Source organism: Ambystoma mexicanum, chromosome 1p (genome assembly GCF_040938575.1).
Source record: "Ambystoma mexicanum isolate Mex_15411 chromosome 1p, UKY_AmexF1_1, whole genome shotgun sequence".
NCBI classification, from domain to species: domain Eukaryota; kingdom Metazoa; phylum Chordata; class Amphibia; order Caudata; family Ambystomatidae; genus Ambystoma; species Ambystoma mexicanum.
The window spans coordinates 1,038,651,049-1,038,669,307 of record NC_090921.1 but is presented as its reverse complement, the minus strand read 5'-3'; the positions used below and the strand labels follow the sequence as shown (position 1 = coordinate 1,038,669,307).

The following is an 18,259-nucleotide window of genomic DNA, read 5'->3' as shown; positions in this document are numbered from 1 at the left end:
AGGGCTAATTTATACTTCTCCCCAATCGCTCCTGAATTTCTCTGCTTCTCCTTGAATCCGCTATGTTATCCATTCCATTGCCACTATGTCGCAGAGCTTATGTAGCCAGTTTATCACCGTTGGTGGGTCCGTTTGTTTCCAATTTCTGGCTATTATCATCCAACCTGCTATTAGCATCGTCATCAGGGCTCTCTTTAGTGGTTTCGAAGTTAAAAGTCCTTATGGGTTTAAAAGTCCACCCAAAGAGAGGGTGTGTAGTTCCAGTATTATGCATTTGATTTGTCCCATAATGTCATCCCAAAAGCCTTTGATTTTGGGGCAGTCCCACCATTTGTGCTTCCAGTTCCCTTTCCCTATACATCCCCTCCAACATGCCTGGGAGACTCTGTTAAACATTCTATGTAGCTTTTGAGGAGTGTAGTGCCATTGTAACATCATCTTGTACCATGCCTCTTGTAATTTTATAGTCATAGTCAGCTTCGGAATGTTCCTCCATAGCCCTTCCCAGTGCTCTTGTGGGATAACTTCACATATTGTCCCCTCCCAAGTTTTCCTGTAGGGCCAGATCGGATGGGCTGTCCCTTCCTGTAGGAGCGAGTAAATATTTGAAATTAGTTGTTTGTCCCCCGAGTGTGTAGTTATATATGTTTAAAATTTTGTCGATTGCCTTGTTGCTGCGTGGCGTATCTCTGGTTGTTTTAACCAGTGTCTCAGCTGTGTGTATTCAGATCTATCGATTTCTTTTATTCCCATATGTGCCTTGCATTCGTCACATGTTGCTACCTCCCCGTCCCACACCATGTCCCTGATCTTTAAGCACCCCTGTTCCCGCTATCGACTGAATTTGCCCTTTTTCATTCCTGGGGATAAGCTGGGATTCCCAAACAGGGCAGTAAACGGAGAGGGTCCTGTTGATAGATGCCCTTTCTTTATCCATCCGTCCCATATGTTGCATGTTGTCCAGAGCACTGTTCTACGTCTAGCACTCTGTGGCCTATCCTTCCCTGGTAACCACAATAACCCGGCTAATGGTCCGCCCGCCACTGCTCTGTCCATACGGGCCCAGATCTTTTCTCATCTTTCTTAGCACCATTCTCTCACCACTCTCAACTGAGTCGCCTCGTAAGATCTGTTTATATTAGGTAATCCTATCCAACCACATTGCCTGCGAGGCATTAGTAGATCTAGGGGAAACTCTGGGGCGTTTTTTGGCAGACAAAATTTTGATATAAGTGTATTCATTATTTTAAAGAATTTCTACAGGACCGCAATTGGGAGGGCTTGAAATGTATATAGAAGTCTGGGGAGAGCCACCATCTTAACCGTTGTTATACGTCGCAGCCAAAAGATTTGGAGGGGAGTCAATTTTGAGAAGTTTTTTGTGCTTTCTTTATTAGGTCTGGGTAATTTGCTTTGTATAGACTTGCGATTTTGTTGGTCAGTTTTACCCCTAGATGGATGATTCTACCTCCAGTGGTTCGGAGGGGGGAGTAATTGTGAGGAGCTGCTGGTTGCCCCCCTTGTAGGCCCAATTCTAGCAGTTCTGACTTAGCCTTATTTATTTTTAGTCCTGAGCTTCTTTCCTGTACCACCAGTAATTCTAGTAATACCAGGATTGATGTTTCTTGGTCTACCAGCGTCATCAGCATATCATCTGTGTATGCCGCCGTCTTATGAATCTCCCCCCCCTCCAAACGGGATAACTTTTATATTTTGGTCTTGTCTAATCGAGACCTAACATTTGTTCTAAATAGATCGCATATAGGAGGGGAGATGAGGGACATCCCTGTCTTGTCCCCTGCTCTATTTGTATTGTGTTGGATCGTTGTGCGTTGATGGATAAACTTATCAAGGGATCCTTATAAATTGCTTCTACCATTTGTATAAAATTAGGTCCAACCCCCATGTGTTTCATTGCAGTGAACAAGTAAGGCCATTCTACACTGTCAAATGCCTTTTCTGCGTCTAGAGATAGAAGTATCGTTGGGGTCTATTTACAGGGATGGAACTGACGCCACAGGGTCAGATGTAAAGTAGACAGTGAAACGTAAGGTGGGGCAAGGGGGAGGTGGGGATCTATTGGGGGAGGGAGCTGGGGATAAATTGGGGGAGACAGAGAAGGAGGATGGATTGGTATGATTTTGCCTACAGACAAATTGGGTTCCCGGCGAAATGGACAACAGTGAAATCCGCTGCAAACAATTATACCAATCCATAAAGACTTCTGCCATGCGTCATCGGTAGACGGACATCATTCACACCATTTGCAAGAATGGTGTGCCATTATTTCAGATGCATGGGTGCTTCAGGGAGTCTCTCAGGGCTACTTACTCGCCTTTTTAAAGCCCCCTCCAGATTGCCCCTCTTTGCCAGCCCACCTCCTATTGTAGACCCACTGATCCTGCAAGAGGTTTCCTCTCTTCTGGAGAAGGGTCCCATAGAGATTGTGCCTGCACAGGAAAGGAACAGTGGGTGTTACTCCCACTACTTTTTGATCCCATAGAAGGATAGAGGTCTGCGACCCATCTTGGACCTGAGACGCTTGAACAAGTTCCTCGGGAAGGACAAGTTCAAGAGAGGCCCAAGAAATTCAGGATTGGTTGGAGTCACAAGACCTACAGGACGCTTGCTTCCATGTGCTGATCCTTTGCTTTGCATGGAAGTACCTGAGGTTCGCCATAGGTAACACTCACTACCAGTTTTGAGTTCTGCCTTTCAGGCTTACCTTCGCCCAAGACTCTTCACCAAGCTGTTGGCTGCGGTAGCAGCCAATCTCAGGAAAGGAGGGATTCACATCTTTCTCTGCGTGGACGATTGGTTAATAAGGGCGTGATCTCCATATCAAGCTCTAGATCACCTCAATAGCACTTGCCACCCCCTTCACAAAATGTGCTTTTCCCTCAATTTAAAGAAATCTCAATGAACGTGATGGCGGAAGAACCCTTTTAGCAACCATGGCCAAAGCCGAGCATAGTGACAGACTCATCTCTTAAAGGCTGGGTCGCTCACCTGAGCAAGTTGACAGTGAGCGGCTTGTGTCCCTGGCAGAGACACAGCTGAGGGTGATCGGACTGGTGCCGATGTCCACACTGCCCTCCATACAAGGGAAGATAGTGCTGATCATGACGGACAACACAGTGGCCATGAACTACATCAACAAGAGAGGTTGTGTAGGGCCACTCCTCCTGTGCAGAGCAGCAATGCAGCTTAAGTTCTGAGTGTTAACAAACAAGATCTTTCTGTTGGCAATTCACCTCTCTGGGAAGGAGAATAGGATGGCGGACACCCTGAGCATGCAGGGCTCGGTCTCTCGAGTGAGAGCTGTGCCAGGAAGTTATTCTAGTGACCTCCTCTAATAAGCTCCTGTATACGTTCCCACGGATTCCCATCATGCCTCAAGTGAACAGGTGGTTGAAGAGGCATGGGAGCAACCATGATCCCGATTGTCCCGGACTGAGCCAGGAGGATATGGTAGCCAGACCTTCTCGACATTGCCATCTATCCTCCACATAGTCTTCCCAGGGGGACCATACCTTCTTTCTCAGGAGGGGAAGGCAAGTTCTTCACCCGAGCATACACACGTTCAACCTTCACGTCTGCCTTCTGAAAGGCTAAAATACAGGGATTGGCACCTTCAGGAAGACGTGATGGAGGCGTTGCTTTCGGCCAGAAGGCCAGCAATTAAGGCTCTATACCGCTGGAAGAAATTGTGCAGCTGGAGTACGGGATGTGGATCCCTTTTTAGGTGACACCTCGAGGGTGTTGTCTTTTCTTCATTTGGCAAAACGGGTCCTTCCGGTCGTCACCATCTAGGGCCATTTAGCATCTCGATCTTTAAGCGCATGCCACAGCAAGGATCGTACTTCTCAATCCCTTAGGTGGTTCAATTTTTAAATGGCCTGACTACCACCTTCCCTGCGGCTGATATCTGTCCATTTTTCCTGGTAGGATTTTAAAGCAACTAAACCAGGTTTTTGGCTTTTCTGAGGCATTTGAGTCCCCAAAGGACTATTGACTTTTGAGCATAACTATTAATTTTGATTGAGCTGTATGGGGAATATTTTTGCTCTTCTCCCTCCCCCAAGGCAAATCAGCTCACCACCTATGAACAGATCTTATTCTTGATTGGCTACATGCTGACACCATGGTCAATCCCAATTGACATGAACTCTTTTTGAATCATTTTGGAAAAAAGATCATGGTGGTTTAATAGGTGAGATAACTTTTTTGGCATTTTTCCCAGACTGTAGACTCTCCAATGCATCCAGTCTCATTTCCAGCTCCCTCATCTCCCTACCTTCTACAGATAGTGAATGAGAGGTTTCCTTACCCTTCATTGATATCACATTGAGAATGACATTGAAAGGGGAACTGCTTTTAGGTACTTCTATGAGGATTGACTAGCAAGATTTTGTGAGGTTGCCTAGCAAGACCTAGTGCGGCAGCTAGTTGTTTTCTGAGGTGACTATATCATCTTGGAGGAGGTTGATCAGTCTTAAGTCTTGAGTAGATGTAGATAGATGTAGAGGCAATGCAAATGATCGCTGCTTATTCACTAAGTCTTTTTGCATTTTAAATGTGTTATATATTGACACTAATGTTGCTTTATTACTTATTTCTCATAATTAAAAGATTTGCTTTATACATGAGCGTAAGAGGCATTCATGAAGTGTTCATTACAGAGCCTTTTATTTCAGAATCATTTGAACAGGATTATTAGGTATGGGGAATCTATTTAAATATATTGTGTATTAATGTGTTGTGTGTGGTACATGTCTTTTAATACACTTATGGAGGGTTACTGGAATGTATGAGCAGTGGACTAGCAATACAAATAATGTGACATTAGTAGAAGCCACTGCAGTGGTTTGATTGCCTGCTCTCTTGACTGATCAGGGACAGGTATATGCTCTTCCCTATCTCTATTCCTACCACAGCCCCTGTGGAGGGGGGGTGTCTTCTTGGGCATTCCACTGGGGGTGGAGGGAGGTCTCTGGACAAAGGGTGATAAGAATCACATCACTTTGGTGACCACAGTAGGACATTGCTCATCTTCTACCACACTCAAACACAAAGAATATTCTCCCTACTTAGCTATCGAAGAGGCGCTAAGGGCGCTGCTACAGGCCTGGTGTTAAAAAGAATATTATACACTCTAGAGAAAAGCAGGTTGTAGAATAAATAGCTCAAAGTACTCTAGTGAGGAGCAGGGTGTCTTTTCAAGCAAGAACTCTAAACAGCTATCTAGCTAAGAGATATTAGAATGGATACCCCACATGTTGATGTGCCTTTACCTCTAAAGTACAGCTACATAGTAACCAGGTGGTTACAGTAAGGGAGTGTTAGAGATATCAACACCAACTTTACAGTGACAGTGCCTGGAGGTTTGCCAGGGTAAACCCTGTTTACATATATTAAGTCACCTGCTTCAAGCCAGAAGACTTGTTTGCAACCCTATACATTAGGAGGGATCTATATCAAATACAGTACACATCCTACTCTATAGGTATCCTGAGTTAGCCTTGCAGCAGGTATAACAACAGAACTGGTTTCAAGAAAGCTTGACATATCCCACTACACGGGCTAGACATGGGGCCTCATCACACGTCTGGCAGTATTTACCACCGAGCGGAAATGGCGTTACTGCTGGTTCGTGCAGCGGAATTAGTGCTGCATCGCAACCTGGTGTGAACATGCCCCCGACTCCAGCTGTAACGCTATTAGCGCCTGGCAGTAACTGCGCTGAAATAAGGGCTACTTCCAAGAAAGCAGAGCTAATAGCAAAAACCGCTGGCGATCCTGTTCCTATTAGCGCCAGCGGGAATTGCGTCACTGCCGGAACGGGAAGCATCACATCGGCCATTTTAGAAAACACAGTCCATCAAATATCTCCACTTCCTGCAGCCATCTGGTCCTGGTAAGCAAAAATGTCCTAGGAGATGATAAGAGGCAAGGTGGCCGAGTATCGCCTAGCAAACCCAAATTTAGCGAGGGGTAGCTGGTAGTCCTCACAGATGAGGTTGTTGCCCACTGTGAGGAACTCTATGGCAGTCGCCAATGGAAGACCACTGTGCAGCTCAGGACAGTCATCTGGATTTTCAGTTGCCAGAAGGTGACAGCAGTATCAACCGTACCCCGTGATGGAGAGGACTGGCAAAAGTGGTGGAATGACCTGAGAGTCAGAGTGCTGGAACTGCGGCCTCAACACCTCCGGGAGTCCCTGATGACTGGAGAAGGCACTGTTGAGCGACTGGTCCTCACCACCTGGGAGGAGAAATGAAGCACACTGTTGGACCTCGAAGGGATAGAGGGAGTAGGCAGTGGGGAGGCTTGTGCCACAAGCCAGGAGGCAGGTGGTCAGTGAACCGCCTCCTGCAACACAAATGCATGCACAAATGACAGCCCAGCATAAGATGCCCCAGTGGACAGGGACACAAGTCAGCAGACCCAGAAGCCAGGCATGCCAACAGGACAGAGTGATAGGGTGGCACATCAGCCACCCTCCACAGCAGCCATGGGGCAGGGCACCCCTGAGCATCACAGCAGCGAGAAGGGCAGGGAAGTGAACCAAACAAATGCCATGCACACCACACCCCTTCAGGCGCACCCTGTGCCATCGGAATCGAGGTGCGTGAGCGACCACAACACTGTGCAGCAGTCACACCAGCATGTTGCGTGCCCAGTAGGCCTGCCCCATGTTGTTTTTTTGTACAAGCCACAGGGAAGCACACGTCCCACACACCAACATGTGCCCAGCCTGCCAATTACCTGCATCACAGTGCAGCCATGCTTGCTTCACAGCATTGCCCCATAGAGCCATGACAAGCCACCACCCCCATCATGTGAGTACCACCCGGGGAGGGGATGTGTGGCCATGAAGTACCACAAGCACGCATTTCAGACATGAGCTGCCCCAGCCCTACCCACACACAGGCTAAAGACCAACAGGCCATGGGTCACACACCCATCGCTACAAGCAAACCCATGACGCTGTGGCCACATGCATCCTGCCATAACCTACCATGCCCATTTGCCCATATGTGTGGGGTCACACTCTGTACCATAGCAATTGTGCCTTGCATGCCAACACATGTGATATGATATTTTATTTGTATCGCGCTCGTGCACAAGTGTTTCAGAGCGTGACTAGGCAAGGGAGGGGAAATGGGGGGAGAACATAGCACGACATAAAAACGATCTTACTAGGCCCAGTGACATTGAGAACGCGCAAGTGCATGGGAAAGGGAAAAGGAGAAAAAGTGCATGGAAGGGGGAGAGTGGAAAGTGCGGAGCAGAGCAGCGCTGATAAATAAAATAAAATAGAAAATGGAGGTAATAAACAGTGGTAGTGCAGCCAGCAAGTGGCAAGGCAGCAGACTGGGTAAGTCTGATAAGTGCAGAAAAAGAAGAAAAATGAGGGTGGGGCCGCTGAATGGGTACAGATCCAGTCCCCGGTGCAAGGGGTGGTCAGGAGGCAGTGCAGGAAGGTGGCAGGGTGAGCAGCTACCTGGGCCCAGGGGGCAGAGGATGGCCAGGTGCACAGTGCCAAGAGAGAGCAGATCAGAAGGGGAGCGAAGGCAGAAGCAAAGAGGAAGGTCTTGAGGTGCTTCCGGAGACCGTTCCCCTCAAGTTTTAGAGTGGCAGGGAGGCTGTTCCAGGAGGAGGCCCCAGCCGAAGATAGAGATCTACCCCCAGCTTGTTTCTTTGAAAAACAATTGACCCGTTGTCAAGTGTGGGGGAACCATACCTGACATTTCCTAGGTCTCCTACAGGCACTGGCGCATCGCCATAGGCATCAGAGGAGGAGGAGGAGGAGGAGGAGGAGGAGGAGGAGGAGGAGGAGGAGGAGGAGGAGGAGGAGGAGGAGGAGGAGGAGGAGGAGAAGGCGGTTGCAGGCCCATCAGGGAGCGGCGCTTCCAGGCCCTCAAAATCTGCCACCACCCTGCAAAGGCCCACACAGGCCACACCAAGGCAGAGGTCCCTCGTGTGTTACGCCGCAGCACAGCAAGGCCCAGGCACCGCCCCCACACCACAGGCCACCAGGAACAGTACAGGGCACACTGCACCCGCAGCCGGAGGCACAGCCACTGAGTCCACACCTGCTGGGAGGGTGACTGAGGGGGGGACACCAGCCCGAAAGGCCACACTCCCGGAGAGCCCTCCATGCCGACAGTGCCAACACTCCACAGAGGGCCCTCCATGCCACCAGCACGCACCAGCACGCACGGACACCAGAGCCGGATGTTGATACTCCCTTATATAGCTCTCCTGCGTTCAGCCCTGGGCCAGTGCAGAACCCCTCACCCACATAGCACACTCCAACAAGCAGCATGCTGTGCGGGGGCTCAAGGACATGGAGCGCAGACAGCAGGAGTTGGAGGAGATTGTCCACACGCACTCCACACACCAAGCCATTAGGGAGAGCATCCAGGGGGCTACCCGCAGGGTTGTGCATTCCATTGGAGAAAAGAAAGCACTGAGACAACATCCAACACGTCTTCCCTGACACTGTACACCCAATGGGTCAGGGAAATGACAGAAGGCATATCTGCCCTGGCTAAGGCCATCCGGCAGAGTACAGAGGTGCAACGCCAGCAAAACCTGGTGACAGGCTCCCTCGCATCCACTTCAACCACACCCACAGAGGGGGTCACAGCACCTTCTGCACCCAGATTCACCTTGGGCACGCAAGGGGGGGGCACGGTTGTGAAGGACTCGGGACCTCTAATTGCCATGACTGGCCATGCTGGGTAGTTGGTGGGGGGGATTGTGTGCCGGGAATTTGGTGGGAGGGGGTGGCGGGATTGTGTGCTGGGAAGTTGGTGGGGGAAGCAAAGGGGGGGATTGTGTGCTGGGAAGTTGGTGGTGGGAGGGGGGCTTGCGTGCTGGGAAGTTGGTGGGAGGGGGGGGATTGTGCGCTGGGGAGTCGGTGGTGGGAGGCGGGAGGGGGATTGTGTGCTGGGGAGTTGGTGGAGGAGGTTGGAGGGGGGATTGTGTGCTGGGGAATTGGTGGGGGCAGGCAGGAGAGGGATAGTGTGCTGGTGAGTCGGTGGTGGGAGGCGGGAGAGGGGATTGTGTGCTGGGGAGTTGGTGGAGGAGGTTGGAGGGGGGATTGTGTGCTGGGGAATTGGTGGGGGCAGGCAGGAGGGGGATAGTGTGCTGGTGAGTCGGTGGTGGGAGGCGGGAGAGGGGATTGTGTGCTGGGGAGTTGGTGGGTGCAGGCAGGAGAGGGGATTGTGTGCTGGGGAGTTGGTGGGGAGGCAGGAGGGGATTGTGGGCGGGGAGTTGGTGGGGGGAGACGAGAAGGCAGATAGTTGGGGCACTTCATTACATTAAAACCGTCAAACTTCATCAATGCAAGGACATTCCTGATTGTGTCATTGTCGTGTTTATTGATATAGGCGAGGGTCACACAGTCATGCATGTTAAAGTGTCAGAGGAAATTGTCTATCAGTCCCCGGCGGGCTAATCTTCCATCCCTCACATTTCCTTTGGCAATGTGTGCATTTGCCTCTGCCACAGGCACCGCATCCTTATCCCCGGGCGTTGCATGTCCACATCAGGGGGTAGCGGGACATTCCTCTTCAGGCAGATATTGTGCAGCATGGCACACACAAGCACAATTGTATCCACTCTCTGGAGCATACATCGGAGCTCCACCGGTACAGTTGTGGCAGCAGAAACGTGCCTTCGGGAGACCAATGGATTCTCAATACACACAGGTCCTGCTGTGAGCATGGCTGTAGGCTTTATCCTGTGGTGTTTGTGGATCATGCACAGGGGTCATTAGCCAGGGCAGCTGTGGGTATCCAGAGTCACCTGCATGGGGCGAGGCACAGGCATTAGTCATGGTGTAAGGTGTGAGGATGGGTTTACACAATATCAGGGCAATGGACTACTTGTGCTTGCAAATTGGCCTTCTTTTCATGTCATGTGTCGAATCTGTCTGTGCATGCTGTGTCACTCGTGTCATGCATTGTTTCTGCTTCACATGCACCCTGTCCCCTTGCAGCATATGTTACATGGGGTGTATGTCAGTGACAGGTGCAGCTGACGTGGTGGCTGTCATGTGGCAGTGTATGTTCACTGTACATTTAGAATTCTGGGTTTCCCATGGGCCCTCCCTGAGCATCTGGGTCTGCCGGCTCACCATTGTGGGCTGGCCGCACATGCGTGCATTGCTGTGGTACTGGCACGGTTGTTCTTGTGTTAGGCAATGTGGCCATTTGTCACCATTGCTTTGATAAGTGCATTGTGGTACCTGTAGTCATGTTTGATGTTTATAGTTGCTACTGTATATTTATATCCGCTTCTCCATGCAGCTAGGTCCAACATGTGCATGCTCCCTGGCCTGTGACATTGGTGCAGGAGGTGGATAAGTACGGAATTCGCATTTGCTTGTCATGCCATCCTTTGTGTAGTTAGTTGAACCCCCACCCCCCATTTGGGCATGTGCTTCACAGCGCATGGGTGCTGGCTTTTCGACTCACCCACTATCCAGGTCCGTTGTCCTGTGTACCTCTCCATGTATCCTGGCAGTGTGTTGTTCCGTAGGACCATGGCATCGTGGGTGGAACCAGGGTAGCGGGCGCATCAGTGGGTGATGTACAGGTCAGGTTGCAGGTCAACTTCGCATTCAGGGAGTGGTAGTGCTTGCGGTTATGTTACACTACTTTGTGGGCCTGGGGGCCACTTCTGCAACATGGGTACAGTCCAGGGCAGTTTTAGGGGAGTTTTCCTAAAACCCTACTTGGTAGTAAGACTTTAGTAAGCTATCGCAGTGGTGTGTAGAGCCCCAACTCTTAGTATCAGTCTGTACTGCTCAGAAACCTTGGTAGAGTGGCAGAGCAGTCAGACTTACCTTAGGAGGAAGATGTGAGCTGTAGGTAAGTACACTGAACCCAGTCAGTAATGCACATCTAAGAAACACTTGCACAAAAATGTATTTTAAAATATAGATTTATTATATTTACACAAGAGTCATTGTAAGATACTTCGCACAATAAACCAACACACACAGGTATACTTTTAAATACTTTCAAAGAGTCGCTTCTTAGTTGCTGAACGCATACATTTGTTACAGGAGCTTGTGAGTTCACTCGGTAATCGCACGCACCCACAAAGTAATACGGTAATTGTATTTAGTCTGCATAAGAAAGTGATTTTTGGGAAGGAAAACAGTTGGTTAGTGTTATCCTAGCAGAGCTTCAGGTTCTAGAGGCCGTTTCGCGGCACAGCAAGTCTTTCAAAGTCGAAAACGCTACCCTAGCTTAAAGACAGTTCATAGCAGCTTAAAGTCTTGCAAAGCAGTAGAAATAAAAAGTTCCTGTGGATACTTTCCAGTCTCTAGGAAGGAAAATGAAAGAAGGCTTAACCAACATTGAGACACTGTTAAAGGACTCTTCAAGGACACAAGCAGCGTCTTGAGTCAGAGGTAAGAGGGAGTGGCCCTGGACATCTCTATGTGCACTCCAATGCTCTGGAGCGACTTTCTGGAATCGGGTAAGCAATACCCTTTTTCCCACAGTACCTTAGGTAATAAGAAAACATTTGTGGTGGATGCTCAGCGATGTTGCAGCTTTGGACCTGACCTCCGGATTCCTTGGTCTGATGACTGAAAGCAGGACAATGGACTGGATCTCTCATCAGCAGTCTCAAGGGAGGATCTCTGTCACGGCTTTCTTCAACTTCTTTGGTCACTCTGTGGTTTTGGCGCCTTTTCTGCAGCACCAACAAAGGACGTGATTTGCCCGGTCAATCTTCTTCGCTTCCTGCAGTACCACACTCTGATGAAGGGGTCTGGGCGACTTGGATTGGATCTCTGGAGTGTCCTTAAGGGCTCAGCAATGCTTTGGGCGGATTCAGCCTTTCCACGACGATGCACTCGAAATGGGCCACAGGTCTCCTGGTATTGGGGTTCTGCAGCTCTGGAAACTCACAGGACCTCGGGAGATGGCTCAAATCAAAGTTCGTCTTGGGACTGGTTGTTCCCACCAGCCAAAGGGAATGGGTCCTCTTCGGCATTCCTCTGTCATACAGAAAATGGGGTTAGGATAAAAGTGGTCGCTTCACAGTGTTGCAAAGGGTCTGCAGGCGTCTCCGATTGTCGTTGTCTTCAGTTACTTCAGCTTCCAGTGGTCGACTTGCTTTTCACTCCAAGAGCCTCTCACCTTTTATACAGTTCCAGCACACACTCCTCTGCAATCTCGCTCAGCAATTTACAGAAAGGGGCGTTTGGCTGTCCAATCAGGTCAGCCAGACCCCCAGTGGGAGCTGGTTCTATTCAGGCGCTCTGGCAGACAAATGACACGTGGTAGACAACACTTCCCCACTTCCTGCCTGTCCCGACACACTGGAGCCTAGGCTGGGACACCCAAGGGTTCCCGCCACAGGCACAACAGACACACAGGCCTCCCCCTCCCAGAATGGTAGAAGGGGGGCTAAAAAAGAACAACCATGCAAGTGATGGCGAATAAAGAAGGGAGGCCCCAAGTTGGTACTTGGGTGCCCCTATTGTATGCCTGTGGTAAAAAAAAATGACATAATAGTTGGTAGAACACATTCACTGCCACCAGCCATAACTAGGAGATTACCTATGTGACTAAAAAGTCACAGGAGCAGAGAGAATGGGAATACTAGCTATCCCTTTGGCACTTCACATAAGGTGGTGTGTGCCAATCTCTCAGACTATAACATTTTAGGAGAGATATTAAGTATCTCTCTATCCTTAAGAACTTTAGTTACTCTAGGATAAAGAAAAATAATCTCAAAGGAGGACCCTAAGGGTCCCCAGCAACACTGCTTATAAGGAGTTGTGTGCTGCAGTAGTAAAATACAGATGCTTTTAAGAGTTATGGAGAAAATAGACTCCATAGTATAGGTAGAATACAAAGAACAGAGTTCCAAAAGACAGAGCCCATAAGAATGAATGAGTGGAAACAGGCTGCACTCATTCAGGTTTTAAAGAAAAGGATCCAGACGTCCAGCAAAAAGTGCTGGGGGTCTTACTAGGAGAGGGGATGAAGCATAAACATGATAAATCTCCCTAACGGCAGCAATCACATTTGGCATTTGGGCAATGACATAGAACTGTGCCTTCATGGCATTGACCTGGGCTGGGGTGGTACACTTGCACTTGCCGCATCAAGGCTTCAAGCACCTGGCTCAATACTTCACAAAATGTGGGCTGTGCCATGCCGTGCATCATGGCCACTGAGTGCTGGAATGTGCGAGTTCTGAGGAATTTTAGGACAGACACTAGCTTCAGCAGTGGGGGCACAGCTGTCTGGATGTTGATCCTGCTCCTATGTCGGCCTGTATTGTGGTTAGCAGCTCTATTATGGTCTCCCTGTTGAGGCGATACAGGGTGACCAAATGGCTGGCTGTGAGGTTCTAGGGTGATGGCCTATCCGTGGGAATCGTTGCATGCCTTGCCTGAGCTCTCCTCCTCCCTCCCACCCTAACTGTGCCGTATTTTTGGCGATATTAGCGCCGAACATGGGCTTGTGATGCGGCTGTGTTTACGCCTTGTGTGCCCGGCTGCAATTGCGCCTCCTGAAATGGCAGCGGCTGATTTCACATTTGTCGGTATCTGTGCTGGCTCATGATCCGATGGAGCGGTATTGGCGGCGCTAATTCTGTTAACGCCAATTTTAAGGGTTAACACCAGACTTGCGATGAGGCCCATGGTCCTTTATCTAAGGAAGCGGTAACCTTAGAACACATCCTTAAGTTCCATCCAAATAGGGAGGCAAATGACCCATATACCTGGGGGCACTATGACATTCTTGTAAGACATTTTAACACTGTCCACGCTCAAGCTGTAGAATATAGAGCCTTGGAAGCTGCATCGGCTGCACCCAGACCAGTAATAGCAGAGTAGGAAGGAACACTTCCTTTTCAGACCCTCGTAGCCTTATTGGGCACCTGCCCCACAAGGCAGGAGGAAATCTCTAGATGGTATTCTACTAGGTTGTGAGCTAGAGGCAGCCTACCCTCAGCGGAGGCAGAGAGCTCTAGCAATTATAATGCCAACATGTTACCTGGTGGCTTGGTCTGTGTTCAGGAGGTTTCCAGATTAGGGATCCTTCTTTACCATCCCAGTAATTACCCAATTTCTGAAGTACCTTGTAAATAGGTTTCCGCCTTCACCATGTGTCATTCCGATTGGGACCTCAATCTGGGGCTCACTTTTTTTTTTAAAGCCTTTATTTAAGCTTGGCGGTCACAGAGTACACAAAATTGTAGAAGCAATAAAGGGTTGTGCTTTACAACATAGGTACTGTATCGCAGACCAATGTATACATATTGAGCTCAACAGCTCGATATGTATACAACAGCTGAAGAGCTCAACTAACGTTCGATCTGGGAGAGAGCAGGCGCCCTTTCCAGCCATACTCCTTCTCGCTCCACCATACGACGCACCGCGCTGCAGGAGCAGGTCTTCCCAGCCGCACTACGGGAATCTAGAGAGCAGCCACAGCTATGCGTACAGCTCTCATTATTCTTGGGCAGCACAACGGAGCAGCCTGCACTCACCCGACCGCCGCCCATCTTTCACTTGAGGTGAGCCGCCAAGCTAGAATCGCCCACCATTTTCCTTGTTCTGGGGATCTGCACCTTGTTTGATGCTATTTGTCCCAACATGGCCTGCCCCCTTAATGGCCGACACAGCATCGGCATGAGAAAGAGGCCCACACGTTGCTAGGCAACGCATTGGCTTCATCTCCCACAAGTCTCCGCCGGCAGGCGGAAGCCGGCCCTTCTTGAGAAGGCCCGCATTGAAAAGCCCCTGTTCTGCGCCTGTTCGCGCCCTGGTTCCGCTGTGGCCTTATATTACCCACTCTAAAGTACCCTTATCTGCACCACTGCCTTATGCCGCTTGGAACATTTGGACTACCACATCACAGCGTCTGATGGACCACACCTGTCACAATCAGGTTTTAACTGCCTCCCTTCCTTCTGTTTACAACTTTATGTATGCCAACCTGTTTGCAACATATACTAGCGGGTCTCCGATTTTTCTGAATGCTCACCATCTTCTAGTTCTGAGGCTTTGGAGTCGTTAGGATCTAGGTACCCTAAATTGAGGTAGCCAAGAAGAAGTATTTGCGAGTTGGACTTGGTGTTGGAGGCAAGGATGTAGGAGATGTCCTCGAATGCAGAAGTGGGACCAGGCGGCCCATACATGAGGTGCACTGTCGCAGTTTGGTTCAGAGAGATAGGGAGTTTGATAGAAAGTAGTTCCACTGATGAAATCTGGAGGTTAGGGTTGGGTGTGAGTTCCATTGAACTCTTGAATATAAAGGCTAAGCCACCGCCCTTTCTTTGATTGGTGTCCCTATCGCATCTAATAATCGAGTAATTATTAGGGATTGCCAGGGACAAGGCTGGACCGGATGCCGCATGCAGCCAGGTTTCAGAGATAGCGAGGAAGTCTACATTTTCTGCAGTGATAAAGTCTGCAATGTCGAGGGCAGGGATCTCTCTCTCTCTCTCTCTCTCTCTCTCTCTCGCTCTCTCTCTCGCTCTCTCTCTCTCTCAGGTGGCCAGGGCACGGCCATCGCCTTTGGATCCAGACTCTGCGGGTGGACCAGTGCAGAAGGTTCACCTGGGGCCCAGGGGGGTTTTCAGGGAGTGGGGGTGAGACAACCGATGGTGAGACGTGGTATGCCCCCCCTTTTTCCGTACCTATAACCCATCTGCTTTTATAGTATTCTCCAACGTCCAAACTCTCCACGACACCCTTTCTGCACGAACACTGGGCCGAGGAAGAGGGCGACTGAGTAAAGCGGCTAACCCTTGCATATCTCATGGCACACGGGTTTGCGACAGAGTTGGGGAGGTGAGGCCAAGCCAGTGATATTAACCTTGACTCGTGAATTAAAGCCGCAGAGACAAGAAAGGAACATGCATAACCGGTGAGTTAGTGAAAGACATGAAAGGTCGGTTTGAATCAAGGAAAGATTGAAGCTGCAATAGTGTAAGTCACAAGTGAAGGTTGCGCACATGCTGATGAGATGCGAAAGAAAGCTAACCTGTGGTGAACCTTTAAGTGTCTGATAACTGTGAAGCCTGTGATACAAATTAGAGGAGTGGTCCGGCGAAAGGAAGTAGCGCACTCGAAAGTCTCCCCAAAATGTGAAATGTTTTGTTATAAATCAGCAAAGTAAACAAACTCTACGTATTGGTCCAGATTAACCCCAGCAAAAGGGGATCGAAAAGGTGAATGTTTGAAGATAAAGATTTCTTTGAACTTTTGTGCTTATGGTACTGAGCCACAAAGGGACACTGGGGCACATAGCATAAGAGTGTGAGCTGAAGAGAAAGTTGAAGTGGTCCTGTGGAGATCTATAGTAAAAGCCTCACACATTCGAAAGTCTTCGGCATCAGAGGAAGGTCCGAGCCCGACTGAGGAAGACCAGAAGTGTGCTAGGTTAGTAGAAGGGGGGCCACTAACAAATGTGAATTGAGCTTGGGGAAGGGAACTCCTGCAAGTGCTGTGATTGCGAGGTCCGAGCCTGGCTGAGGGAGTTCTGCGTTGAATCGGGTACTTGTTGATTGAGAGGTCCGAGCCCAGCTGAGGGAGACCTATGTGAACTGTTAAAGCTTTGAGAGGTCCAAGCCAGACGGAGGGTGATCTACCTGAATTTTTGTTGAGCAGTGGAAGAACTTTTGGAACGTTGGAAAAACTGACTTTAACGTGTAAAGCCAGGCAGGCCTCGATCCACGGTTTGAACTGCCTTTGTTTTGAGAACCTGAGCCAGAGTGTGTCATCCTGTCTACGGGGGCCGCCTTACTCCATACTGTCCAACGTGGGGAGGAGAGCTGGCTCAGCCACTTTGATCCTTTGTTCCAAAACTGATTTTCCTTTGCATACATATTCGCCTTTACACACTTTTTGTACGTGAGATAGGGCAGGCATTAGGTTTTGTTAGTATAGGCCATTTACATTTGACAGACTGACTAGGACTGTTTTTTCTTTATTATTTGATGGTAGGGACTACTCCCATCATAGCTATAGGGCAAATCCGGAGTTTTTCCAGACCCTGAAAATTGAATAAAGGTTTTGAAACTTGTACCTCTTTTGTCCGTGTCATACTTGTGATACCATGCCTCCTTTACAGTAAGGTATTGCCTTCTGGAATTGGTGCACTTTCCACCAGGGGTGTGGCTACGTCCACAACACTACAAAGGGATGTACCAGTGAAAGAGCTATGCGGAGTAGCTGCAGAGTAGCAGTCTCTGCAGTCACACCCACGCTTTTCCCAGAGTGTTTCTTCTGTGATCCTGCTGCTAGTCTGTCTGCTAGCTCTACTGTGAAGGCGGAACTTTGCTACAGAAACTCCTTCCCACCACGGAGCGGCCATGGAGTAGCTGCAGAGTAGCAGTCTCTGCAGTCTATGGCAGCGCGGGCAGCCAGAAGCAGAGGTGAAAGTACTTTTCGATCCTGCGCCTCCTTTCTGACTGCAAGCCCCTCGTCAGCGGCAGAGGGGAGTCGCTTCCGGAGCTCCAGAAAGCAAATGAAAACTCATCGTTATTGTCCCATGGCCCTGGCCAGGAGGCAGGGTCCTCGAGTGCATCACCTGTGCAGTGGCAAGAAGACACCGAACCAGGGTCATCCCCCTTGCAAGATGCTGCAGACGGCGCCCCAAGAGCTCACCCATCTTCCTCACCTCCTCCACCCGGCTCAAACCCGCCGCCGTCCGAGGCAGGTCCGACGGCGCACCTCAGAGGAGAGGCGACGCCGGCTGTCCCAGGTGAGGGGGCGGGGTCGGGAGGGAAGGGGATTGTGGGGGAGAGGGCCCTGGCTCCGGCGCCTCCTTCTGCACTTCCGCCTGTGGGACTTCTACCGGAGTCATCAACTTCACCTACCAGTTTGGAGGGTGTCGGGGGCAAGGGAGCGCTACGGGTGCCGGCAAGCTCCTCCTGTCCGCTGCCTCCTAATCAATCAGTGGTCCATATTCAGCAGCAGCCCCGCCTGCCCTCGGTGGAGGCGTTGGCGCTTCCAGGTGGGCAGGTGGGTTCGCCCCCCGTGTTCCCAGCCCAGTCGGGCTCGACTGAGGAGCTGGTAATTTCAGGGACCTCTTCATCAAACAGTTTTTACAAGGACTCGGCACATTGTTGCCAACCAAAAGCACAATATGCCTCGGCTAACCAGCACCTCCAGAAAAGGAAGACTGCACCGGCTCGCAGAAAATGCTGTGCCTATTCACGACAAAAAATCTTGCAATAAAGCGCAGCTGAGCCTGCGACCTAG

General features: G+C 49.9%; 1 protein-coding gene across 5 annotated transcripts in view; it reads left to right on the top strand.

The window, feature by feature from the left end:
* WDR59 (WD repeat domain 59) overlaps positions 1-18,259 on the top strand; it is a 1,538,892-nt gene that overhangs the window by 1,231,407 nt on the left and 289,226 nt on the right. The window lies entirely within an intron of this gene.